The 12,667-nt window shown below is 42.4% G+C and overlaps 1 protein-coding gene across 1 annotated transcript in view; it reads right to left on the minus strand.

Moving 5' to 3' along the window:
• MED8 (mediator complex subunit 8) overlaps positions 1-12,667 on the minus strand; it is a 49,886-nt gene that overhangs the window by 8,107 nt on the left and 29,112 nt on the right. The gene's annotated exons all lie outside the window — the stretch shown is intronic.

Here is a 12,667-nt window from a genome sequence, read left to right on the forward strand (position 1 = left end):
CGGCCCCAGATATTAGAAAGAAACTGCAGAGGATGGAAGGGTTTGAAGGAAAGAATCTGTCTGAGCTGGTTGAGATAGCCCAACGAGTATCCAACAATAGAGATGAGGTAGATATAGCACAGACTAAGAAGATGACCAAGGTCCTGCTTGCAACCATGCAAGGAGCCCAGCCAAAGGGACCGCCACGAAAAGGCAGAGGCTGAGAACAGGCACCCATGGCGAACAATGGACCCAGGAGAGTCGGGTTAGAGAAGGACCAATGTGCATATTGCAAGAAAAAGGGACATTGGAAGAATGAGTGCCCTGAAAAAGGACAAGCCCTCAAAAAGAAGGCCCCCCTCGTCCTCATCGAGGACACAGAATGAGGAGGTCAGGGCTCCTACATTATGAGACCCCGGGAGGTCCAGGGTAACTTTACAAGTCGGGGGCAAGCCTGTGAACTTCTTGGTGGACACAGGAGCTACGTACTCTGTCCTACGGAGCGCCCAGGGCCCACTCTCAAAGGAAAAGACACTTATACAAGGGGCCACTGGACAAGGAAAATCTTACCCTTGGACCCAAGCCAGGATAACAGATCTGGGAAAAGGAACGATTACCCATTCATTTCTAGTTATGCCAGAATGCCCTTACCCGCTGCTGGGTAGAGACTTACTACAGAAGTTACAGGCCACAAACTCCTTCAAGGAAGGGCATACTGAACTGACTTTCAGGTCAGGCCCACCGGCCATTCTACTCACTTGCCCATTGTCTGAGGAATACCTTTTGCTAGAGGAGCCCCTAGCAAACTCGCCGGGGCTCTTGTCTAAAACCCCCCCGTTAACTGAATTCCAACAAAGGATTCCCGGTGTCTGGGCAGAGGCAAATCCCCCCAGGTCTGACATCATCCTCCTATTATAGTGACTCTGTCCAGCTCAGCTACTGAAGCCCGGGTACGTCAATACCCTGTCAGTCAGAAGGCCCGAGTGGGTATCGCTGTTCATATTCGAAGGTTGAGGGAGGCAGGAATCTTAGTTACCTGCCACTCCCCCTGGAACATTCCCTTGCTCCCAGTACAGAAGCCCGGCACCCATGACTACCAGCCTGTCAAGGATCTCAGGGAGGTTAATAAGCGAGCTGAGACCATCCACCCGACGGTCCCCAACCCTTACACTCTTCTCAGCCAGCTACCCCCAAGTCATCAAGTATATACTGTCATAGATCTGAAGGATGCCTTCTTTACTCTGCCGCTGGCCAAGGCTAGCCAGCCTATCTTTGCTTTTGAATGGGAAGACCCAGACAGACTTTACTCAGGACAGGTGACTTAGACTTAACTGCCTCAGGGCTTCAAGAATTCCCCAACCCTGTTCGATGAAGCCTTAAGTCAGGACTTAGTCAAATTCCGCCAGAGGCACCCTGAGGTAGTACTTCTACAATATGTTGATGATCTTTAGCTAGCGACTGAAACAGAATTAGAGTGTAAACTGGCTACTGAGGACCTACTCCAGGAGTTAGACAAGAATGGGTATCGGGTATCTGCTAAGAAGGCTCAACTTTGCACTCCCCGAGTGACGTACCTAGGGTACAATCTACAGAAAGGAAAAAGGACCCTGTCCTCTAGTCAGATCGAGGCTATTCTGAGGATACCTCAGCCGTGCACCAAGTGACAGGTTCGAGAGTTCCTGGGAGCAGTAGGTTACTGCAGGCTTTGGATTCCGGGGTTCACAGAAATAACTAAGCCCCAAGTTAGGGGAAGAAAAGCTAACAGAAGTTCATAATTTTTCACTGCTTAAGTCCTTGCAGGCCCTCTATCTCGCACGGCAGGAGACCCACCAACTGGTCTCCACCACCAGAACAACCACTCAGCATCCAGTCCAGCCACACAACCATGCTCCAGGAGATTGGATCTGGGTAAAGAAGGTACAGCCTGCTTCTCTTGAGCACCACTGGGATGGACCTTTCCCTGTCATCCTCACAACTCCCACCGCGGTCAAGGAGCTGGACGCCGTCATTGGATTCACCATACCAGGATCAAGGATGTGCATCCACCACAGACATCAGAACAATGGACCCTGCATCGGACAGAGGACCCACTAAAGATAAGACTATCAAGGGTCCAGTCTGGACCATCTTAATTCTCTCCATCCTAAAGTAAGGAGGTCTTTGTATGGCTTTTAGGTGAAACCTGACAGAATAGGAGAGGATTAGACCTACTGTTAACTACGTATGTCAAAAAGGGTGCAGGCAGGAATCAATGATTTGAATTCCCCTAAAAAAACCAGTGGGGAATGTTAAGGGTGTGGTTCTGGGCAAAGATAATCTGCTCACTTGTTTGATGATTAACTAGGGTGTGGTTAATCTGCTTGCTTGTTTGATGTTAACTAGGATGTGGCTAGGCTTTGTAAGCTGCCTCTTTTGGGAGCCCGAGGCTGATCTCCTGGAACCCTGTGTAGTAGAGAGTCAGTCGCTGGCCGGCTAATAAAGCTCAAAATTCATCTCAATTGGCTCCGTGGGTCTTAGAATTGATCGCGCCACAACAAATAGAACCATTACCCTTCTCTCTTTCATCTTCACATGGAGTTCTTCCTGTGTGTGTCTGTGCAAGAATTTTCCCCATTGTATAAGGAAACCAGTTATATTGGGTCAGAGCCCACCCAAATAATCTCTTCTTAACTAATTACATCTACAATGACCCTATTTCCAAATCAGGTCACACTCCAAAGTACTGGTGCTTAGGAATTCAACATATGAATTTTAGAGGGACAAAATTCATAATATCCTCCCATTTTTGGAAGCCCAAACAGAAGCCAGAGCCCAAAGGAATCTATTGATACAGGCCATATGAATTAGCCTCACAGGGCACAGGGCAGGGTAGAGAAAGATGAAGAGTGGGTCTCGATGGGACAAATGGATGACATCCAGTATACTCATCTTCCATAATTCCTTCCTCCAGCTGTGTTCAAGACTCCAACTCTACTCCTAGGGATTCAAGACTAGGATCGAGACCCAAACCACTGAACCTCTCGCCTTTACACCCACTCAGCCATCATGTCCTGATCACTTTTACTTACTAAATTCCTTCTCCTTTTCTCTAACTCCACTTTACTACTACAGCTTTCTAATCAATATCTCTGCCTCCAGTCTCTCTCTTTTGCATCTCTCCAGTCTCAACCTGTATGTTGCCTCCAGACTGAGCCTATTCACCTCACTCCTTGCTCACTTCTTACTTCTAAATCTTTAGCTTGATTCTTCAGAATCTGATTTCTTTCTCTTCCACTATTTTCCCATGTGAGGATTAAAAGCGTTAATACAATGTCAAGTATATAATAAATACTCAGTATTTATTGAGCTATTTTTATTATTGTCCCAATTAAATTATTCTACCCCCTGAATATCTATATTTTATTCAAATCTTCCATGCCCTTTTCCTCCCTAGATTCAAGTCTTTTAGGTAGGAATTCCTATCTAACCAGCTCCTCGGCCTCTAATTTCCCATTTCTAAAGCTTTGTTCTCCTTCCCTCCAGACTAAGAGGAAATGATCTTTCTTTCCTAGACTGGAAAAGCTCCTTGTGTTTTCTATTCTGTTTCTTCCTGGGGAAGCTACACAGGCCCCTTATTCTATCAGCTGGCCCTTGCCTGACCCCTTTCACCTCCCCTGACTCTTGCCTTCGCCTTCACATAGGCATAGGCCTCTTGATGTTGTACTTCCTCCAGCTACCATGCACTGCCCCTTTTTCAGTCCCAGATTTCTCACACAAGTAGTTCATGCTTGCTGCCTCGACATTCTCCCTACCCTTCTTTCTGCATCCCTTCCCAGAGCACCCACTCTTCTGATCCCACTCTCTCCAAGGTCACTGATGATTTGTTTCTCTATGGCCAGTTCTGACCTCTTCTGTTATCATTCTGCTTGACCATTTTGCACATTAGAATTCCTCCCACTTCAAGATCCATGTCAGTATAATCTAGCTTTTCATTCCTTTATTTTAAAATGTATGAATTCTCTGAGGTTATATGCCACATCCAGCAAGTGGTAAATCCTGCCACATCCAGCACGGCCCTGGAAAATAAACGTGAGTGGGAACAGTGGGAGATTGAAAAAAGAAAGAAGACAGAAAGCTGGGATCAGGAGGTCCACTGCCCACTCACTGATGGTAGACGATGGCGCAGTTTTAGTTTTGCAAGCTGCTTTTATACAAGAACATACTAGGTGGCATAAGCAGTTTCCCTTAGGCATAACAACACTGTTTCTTCTACTTTTCCCAAGCCATATCTTATCATGACCTTCAGCTTGTTTGCCTGCCTGTGGCTATGTTTATACTTTCCTGTTCTCAGGAGTTTGCTGAAGCGAGGTAACCCTTGGTTGCCCTCGCAGACTGTAAGGACTTTGTCAGCTTACAGTCCACTCTCCACCTTTCCTTTTAAATTGAAGCTGCGGTGCATGCAAACCAATTTGAGACTGTGCTAATTGTCATTGGAAGATTCAGCAGTTGACTGAAAGCACAGAAGAATACAACAAGTAAGCATACAATTCCAGCTAAAATTCAAAAAGTATGTTTAAGCATATTCAAAGGATTAAACCCTAGCAAACTATCTAATAAGTCTTTAGCTAAAGCTCGAGGATTGATTATAGTATCTTTAGTATTTTGAATGTCTAAAATTTCTTGATGCAAATTATGCAAATCTAAGCTCAAATTGTTATGATGCCTTGCAAATTAACCCTTTGCCAATTCCATAGTGACTGGTTATAAATCACGTTAGTCACACAGATTGCCTTATAGGCAGCATGACAGCGTAAACTCATCCTTTTCTCCAAGGCCTCAATCTCATTTCCATTCTGAACAACTGATTCCAGAGCATTTAATTTTACCTCTAATTTTAAGTCAATATCCTTTGACTTTTCATAGCTATGGATGTATTATGGGCTAATTCATTTACAAAACTGGCATTCTGAATGCTTTGTGACAATGTGACCGCAGCAGTAACTGCCGTGGCTACCAAAGATACAAAGACTACTATACCAGCAATAACCAGTCCTATAACTCTTTTGTCTCTGCTCAAGGCAGACTTAATTTCTAACAGAGTTTGAACACTGCTATCATCATACCAAGGCTCTTCCAATTTTGTTGGTAACATTATAAAACTAAGTTGATTCAAAACCAATAGATCTGACCCTTTGTTGTGAGGACTTACACAATTAGTTAGATTGCAATTGACACCAGATATATTAAGAAGTCCATTAGAAGCAGTTGTTTGTAATTGTCCAATTAGAAAGACATAAGGGGCAGCAACGTAGGCTCAAACCCCATGGCTATGCTCGATATCAAATCTGCAGTAGATGAATCAGACAGATTAACAAAGTCCAAGGCTGCAAAGGCAAGCCACAAGTCCTTTTGAATGTGTCCCTTTGGGGTGGTCATCAAAAAAGCTATGTACCCTCCAGGTGTCATCCGGTCTTTTTGAGCAACAATGCGATGAGACCAATCATACACCGTCTGTGGCCATCTGGTTGTATTATGTTCCAAAGGCAGAGGATGAGCACATTCTAGCCAATTCATCCATCCTTTTAACTCCACTGATGTAGTATTGGGACAATAAGGTATCCCAGGAGGATGAGTTGCTAGCACCACCATAGTATTGTTAGAAAATCTAAGAATAGATAATTGCTGCAAATACTTAAACATGTCCTATAGTCCAGTGAGATTAGCAACACTAGCCACCACATGGCCGTCTTCAGGTAAGATTCAATTCTCAAGCATCCTGTAACTCCAGTATGAGTCCCTGCACACAGTGGTGCAACCGATGATACCCCCCCAAAATTAAAATTCATCCATTGTGGTTTTATATGGCCATCAGGATGGCCTCCAAGAACCTGCATGTCATCAACAAACACAGGTACATTAACATCTTCCTATGTAAATGGATGTAATACAAGAGGATTGGGATAATATATCCAATAGTTCTCTCCTTTGACTATACTTACTTGTACAGTGAATAAAGCTAACATGGCCACAAATGATCGGTCAGGTGTGACAGACAAACCCTGACATCCAACCATGTCTTGTCCTGATATTAAATGTTTAATATCCCCCTATGTGGGATTACATGCCCTCCGAGTCGCTCTGGACTATGGAATGATTACCGGAGGAGTGATCTTCAGATGCTTCAGGGGAGGGATGAGCTTCTCTGGGTCTGATCCATCCACCATCTTCACAATGTCTAACCAGCCTTTAAGGCAGCCTACGAGGTCTGTCAGCACCTTCAGGAAAAACACAAACATGCCCCTGGCCCCATACTAAAACAGGATTCTGGGCCATGCCATTCATTAGTTAATGGATCTTTCCAACGAACTACTGCTTGTGGATTCCCCGAAGGGGACCAGAACCTTTCTGTAGCTGTTTGACCATCATCATCTGTGTTTAAAAAATTTAAAGTAAAAAGCACTTGATTTAATACATTTTGAGGAGTCGTGGAGCTAACTCCCCCTTTTTATTTTTGTATTTGAAGTTTGAGGATGCGATGAACTCGTTCTACAATGCCTTCTTGAGGATTATAGGGTATACCTGTTACATGTGCGATCTGGAATTTGTGACAGAATTGTTGAAATGTCTTGCTAGTATACCCAGGTCCACTGTCAGTCTTAATTTGCTTAGGAAGGCTTAGGACTGCAAATGTTTGTGAGCAATGACTAATTATATAACTAGTGCCTTCTCCCGAATGAGCGGTAGTGAATATAAATCCTGAACTGGTATCTTTAGTAGTATGTATGTATGTATGGAGTATTGTGGAAAGACCTAACATGAGTAACATCCATCTGCCATATGTGATTAGGTAACAGTCACCTTGGATTTACTCCATAATGAGGGACAGGCAGATGAATTTGACATTGATGACATTGCTTAATTTGACAAGCACTTTCCATAGTTAGGCCAAATTGCTTCCATAAGGCAGATGCATTCTGATGGTGTAATTGATGACTTTCTATAGCTAACTGTGTAGGGGTAGAGAGTGCAGCAACCAGCAAATAGTAAATAGGAACATCTCCATCAGTGCGGGTAGCGCAATGGACATGTTCATTTCCTACAGCTAGTGGCCCTGAGAGCTGCAAATGTGCTCGTATGTGTCCAATGAAGCATAGGTCATTCCTAGCTTGAATAAACTTTTGAAGCTGTATGAATAAATGAAAGAGTCTCTCATATGCCATATGTCTAATAAAGGCAGTTTCAATAATTTGACTTACAGTATGTAAATAAGCACTAGCACTGTCTGAATAAATATTTACAGGTTTTTGTGGAAACAGCTCTAAGGCCCAAATTAAAGCCAATAATTCAGTTCTCTGAGCCAAAGTCATGTTAGTCTGTTTTGAATAAGTCTGAGGAGGAGTATGTACTGCAGCAATGCCACTGCTGGAGCCATCTGTGAAAACAGTAATGGCCTTGGGGATTGGTGTCTGGGAAATCACCTTAGAAAATATTACCGGTGTTAGAAGCAAAAACTATATCAGCTTATCAGGTAGATAATAACAATCAACAGTTGTGTTACATTGAGCTAATAATAATGACCATGAATCAGAATATTGATTTAACTATACTTGCTGCTTCTGATTATAAGGAATAATTATAGTGTCAGGATTTCTTCCCAAGAGCTGTCGCATACGGGTGTGACCCTTATCTATAAGGACAGCAATTAATTCAAAATATGGGTTAAGAACCTTTAGACCAGAATTTGGTAAATGTAACCACTCTATTGGGCCTGATTTCTGCCAAATAATCTCAGTTGGTAGGGGCTTAGTTGGGCAGATTACAAGTAACAAAGGCAGAGAGGGATCTATACGATAAACCTGTGTATTTTGTATTGCTTCATTTATTAATTATAAAGTCTGTTTAGCAGCAAGAGTTAACTCTCTGGGAGAAGAAGGAACAGAATCCCCTCTCAATATATCAAACAGAGGCTGCAGTTGTCCTATGGTGATTCCTAACTGCGGTCTAAGCTAATTAATATCTCCAAGTAATTAAGCATTTTTAATGAGTCAAACCGAATTTGAACTTTTTGTGGTTTAACTATATGCTGCAAAATCATAGTTCCCAAATAAGGAAAAGGTGCAGACCTCTGCACATTCTCTGGTGCAATGCAAAGACCACAGTTCTGTAGATACCTGCAATTCAGCATATGCTTGCAGTAGTACTTTTTCCTCTATGTGTGCAAGCAACATGTCATCTGTACAATGGATGATATAGGAGTTTGGAAACTTTTCTCTAATTGGCAATACTGCTTGAGCAACAAAATTTTAACATAGTGTAGGAGTATTAGCCATACCTTGTGGAAGAACCTTCCATCGATACCTCTTCATGGGTTCCTTAAAATTAAGTGAAGGAATGCTAAAAGCAAAGTGCTTCTTGTCTTCAGGATCTAATAGTATAGTAAAGAAACAGTCTTTTAAATCTATAATAATAAGATGAAAATTCCAAGGAATCATCGTGGGAGTAGGGAGGCCAGGTTGAGTGGCACCTATAATTTCCATAGTTAAATTAACTGCCCTTAAATCTTGCAGTAACTGCCATTGGCCTGATTTCTTTTTAATTACAAAAACTAGAGTATTCCAAGGACTAATGGAAGGCTCAACATGACCTGCCTTAAGCTGTTCATTAACTAGCTGCTGGGCTGCAGATAACCTCCTGAATTAGGGGACATTGGTCTACCCAAATGGGATCATCAGACTTCAAAGATATTTTTTCCAGCTGTAATCTTACATGAGGTAGCAGGAGCTACCAAGGCCCCAGTTACAAATTTTGATATCCTGCCACGGTACAGCCACGACAGGATCCAGGGGACCCCGAAGGTGGGCAAGGCGTCGGCGCGGGAGACAGTCGACTACACAACTCAGAGGCGGTGTGACACTGTTCCATTTTATTGTGATTTGAGTACAACTTTTATACTTTTTATTTTGGCATTTGATTATACTTTGTAGTTAAGGTAGCAGGGAGTTAAATTTCTGTGGTTAGGCGAAGCAGAAAATCTTATAGAGTATATTATTATTAATGTTCATAATTAACTAGTACATTTTTCTCTCAATCATTAGAACAGAACTACCTGATGGAACAATCTAAACTTTTAATTCTTATATCTATTACGTAAGATACAGTTTGATTTAAGTAAAGGTGATAGATAGATGTATTCATAACAGCAAGCATTGGCTTGTGGGCAGACATTGTTCTTCTTCCTGCCTGAAGAAATCTTTTAAATGCTATTCGATTTATGCTATATCTAAAGTTCAAGCTGAACCTTTCTCATAGCTGTTCAAAAATTTCCTTGGTGCAGTAATGAGGAAAATATTTATAAAAATCAGTTTTACAAAGCTGCTTTCATAAGCTAAGTTTCTGTTCCTTTGTTTTTTAAGCACTAAGGAGGTCCTGACCTAGCCAGCCTTTCTATGAAATTTAAACTACTATAAGGCACATGAATTCCATCTTTATTCACTATGTGTATACTATCTTTATTATAAGCTCCTGTATAAGGCAAAGGAAGATCAGGTAATCTTTTCATACTATCAGCCCCGCTAGGTAGATACCAGAGTTCTCTATTTGTCCACTAGGCCACAAAAGGAGGCCTTTCCATAGTAGGTACAGGCTTATGAGTAAATTTCTTATCCTTTACTAATTTTTCTACTAACTGCGTGGGAACAGGAGTATAAACTGGTTCTAGTAATTCAGCTTGTTATAATTTATTCATAACATCTTTAAGAGGCGCATCAAAAGGAATTTCCCTTAATAATTGTTCAAATAAAGGGTTTACGCATTCTGGACACGTCAGGGTGACTAGAGCTGATTCCATACGCAGGGAATTTACTATGTTTTCCTCAGAGCCAATTTTGAGGAAATCCATTTGTACAGCGTTTACACTTACTAGAATTTGTGCTACCCAAATTCCCCCTATTAATAGGATCATTTCTAAGAAACCAATTATCCCTAAACACATGCCACGTCCTCGTTCTTGACGATGCATTCCTTGAAGCCTCTGTCCCCATCTCCGGACCTTGTCATGCAGTAGGGTAGAAAGAGGATGCGGCAATATCCTATCCCAGAGCAATCATATTTAGGTTGGCCTTGTATAAGTTGCATATGGCCTTGTTGCTCCTTCCCAAGTCCGCCAAGAGGGATATAACCTTGTCTAAACATCATGTTAGAAACTTGAGTATTTGGACTAAAAATCATAATCTTTAGCTGTGACAGAACATCTCTTCCCCATAAATTAAAAGGCAGACCAGGAAGTACATAAGGACTGAAAGAACCCTGTTGACCATCAAGATCTGTCCATTGTAATATCTTTGAACTTTGTATGGTCCTTGAGCTTGTGCTATGCCTTGCAGCTCAGTTAAAGCTGGAGCAGTGGGCCAATTGGAAGGCCAGTGCTTATCAGCGATAACTGATACATCACCTCCAGTATCTAAAAGACCAGAACACATTTTTCCTTCTATCAATAAAGGCATTATAGGTCTTTCTTGTTTAATTTGTTGGACCCAATAAAAATCTGGGGAACCAAATCCAGATTTTCCCCTCTCCCTAGAACTTAATAGTTTCGCAGCCTTTATATGAGGAATAAATACTAATTGAGCAATTCTATTAGTTGATAATATTTGAACAATTGTTCATACTATTTGAGCCATCATTTTAATTTCCCCTGTATAATCTTCATCAATAACTCCTGGCAACACCTGAAATCCCTTCACAGTCATGCTACTTCTTCCGAAAATAAGACCTACTGTTCCAGGAGGAATAGAACCCCATACTCCCAAAGGAATTGCTTGAGGCCCCATTTCAGGAGTTAATACGTATCGGGTGGTGGGACTGAGGTCCAGTCCTGCGCTTCCTGGTGTAGTGCGAGAGTTGTTGAATGGTGGGCTTGCCTGAGATAGCCATTCACATTGGGCGGCAGGACCACTGATGGATTGGTAATTAGTGCCCCCATTATTTGGTGGGGCCGGGGCCGGCCCCAGGGACCATTTCCCTGAATCAGGTTTCCCTGGACATCATAGATAGACTTACAATTATTGGCCCAATGTACCCCTTTTTGACATCGGGGCCAAACTCCAGGCACTTTAGGTTTACTTGCCCCTCAACCACGTGACATTGGGTTACTTCTAGAACCTCCAGCTAAATTCTTGGTGGGACATTCCCTTGCAAAATGTCCAGCTCTACCACTTCTGAAACAACTATTTCCACCTTTCATTATCTTCCCCTGTGGACCCTTTATATTATAGACTGGGTGAGGGCAGCATCCAGAGCAGCCCCCTGCACATATGCTGGCCCAATATCTGCACAAATTCTTATAAAATCAGACAAACTGGCAGTTTTTCTGTAAGGTCTTAATGCTGTCTGACAAGGTTTGTTAGCATTCTCACAGGCAAGTTGCTTCCATATTATATTCCCTGCTTCACTATCAAATACTGTTCTAGACATAGCCTGCAAGAGGCGAGAAACAAAATCCTGGTATAATTCATCAAGGCCATGCCTTACATTATTCAATTCCTCTGATTTAGCCCCGGAAGTAGGAAGGCTGAGTCAGGCCTTCATGGCACAAATGTTAATTTGTTGATATGCCTGGACCTGATACACCAGCTGCTGCATGAAATTTAAATATTGTCCTTCTCCAGTCAACACTTCAACACTTATAGGAACATTGTGAGCAGCATTAAGCCTTGCTTGCTGTCCACTGAGATCACTCTTCCACAGTAAATAATCTCCCCCTGATAAACAAGCCCTAGCAATTGATTTCTAATCACTGGGAGGCAAGGCTTCACTCTGAAAACCCTCAATAATAATTGATTTCTAATCCCTGGGAGGCAAGGCTTCACTCTGAAAACCCTCAAGCATTGCCAAAGTAAAAGGCGCTGTAGGCCTATATGTAGCATAAGCCTGTTTCAGGTTTTTAAGCATCTTAAAAGGAACAGCAGAGTGTTCTCTACTGATTTGCCCATCTACTTGTCTCTCAGTGACCGGAGACTTAAAATCCCCCAGTATCTTCTCCTTGTTCCCTGGCTATCTGCAATCCCTGTTGTATGGGAGAACATAAGGTTTTAGAGGTTACAGTCAAAGTAACAGTATTTCTCTTAGGCTTGGTCCCACAGGAAGGAACTACAGCAACAGCCACAGACGGCGCTCCATAAGATAATTCTGCCATAGCCGCAACCAGTCCTGTGGCAGACTCTTCCCCTTCCTCATCTGAGCTTTCTTTATCAGAGGACTCTGTAGAATGATAATATTTACATTCCTCTGTTTCTAACTCCTGCTTATGCTCTGGCGACAAAAGCTCCTCAGTTAAAGGAGGGGCTGAAGGCAGTTTTCTTTAAAGCTTCATAACCCTCTACTGTACTCTTTAATTGCTGTATTATAGCAGGAAGTCGACTGGCAGAAGGTGAAGGGTCAAGAGTATGCCTTACTAATCCCCATAAGGCAAAAGTTGGAATAGGGAAATCTTTAGGTTCTTCAGCTAAAAAGCGTTCCCATAAGCACATTCCAACCTTTTCCCATGTTTCTAAATTCACTGTCCCTTCATTTGGAAACCTAGGACAAGTTCCCTGTATAAAATCTAAAACTTGCTGAATCTGGTGAGTGCGCACACTACATCCCCTAGCCCTAAGTATAGCTTTAAGCATTTGTACAAAAATGTTCCGGTCCTTTGACCCTTGTTGTCCCA

This window comes from Pteropus vampyrus, unplaced genomic scaffold, assembly GCF_000151845.1.
Source record: "Pteropus vampyrus isolate Shadow unplaced genomic scaffold, Pvam_2.0 Scaffold135, whole genome shotgun sequence".
NCBI classification, from domain to species: domain Eukaryota; kingdom Metazoa; phylum Chordata; class Mammalia; order Chiroptera; family Pteropodidae; genus Pteropus; species Pteropus vampyrus.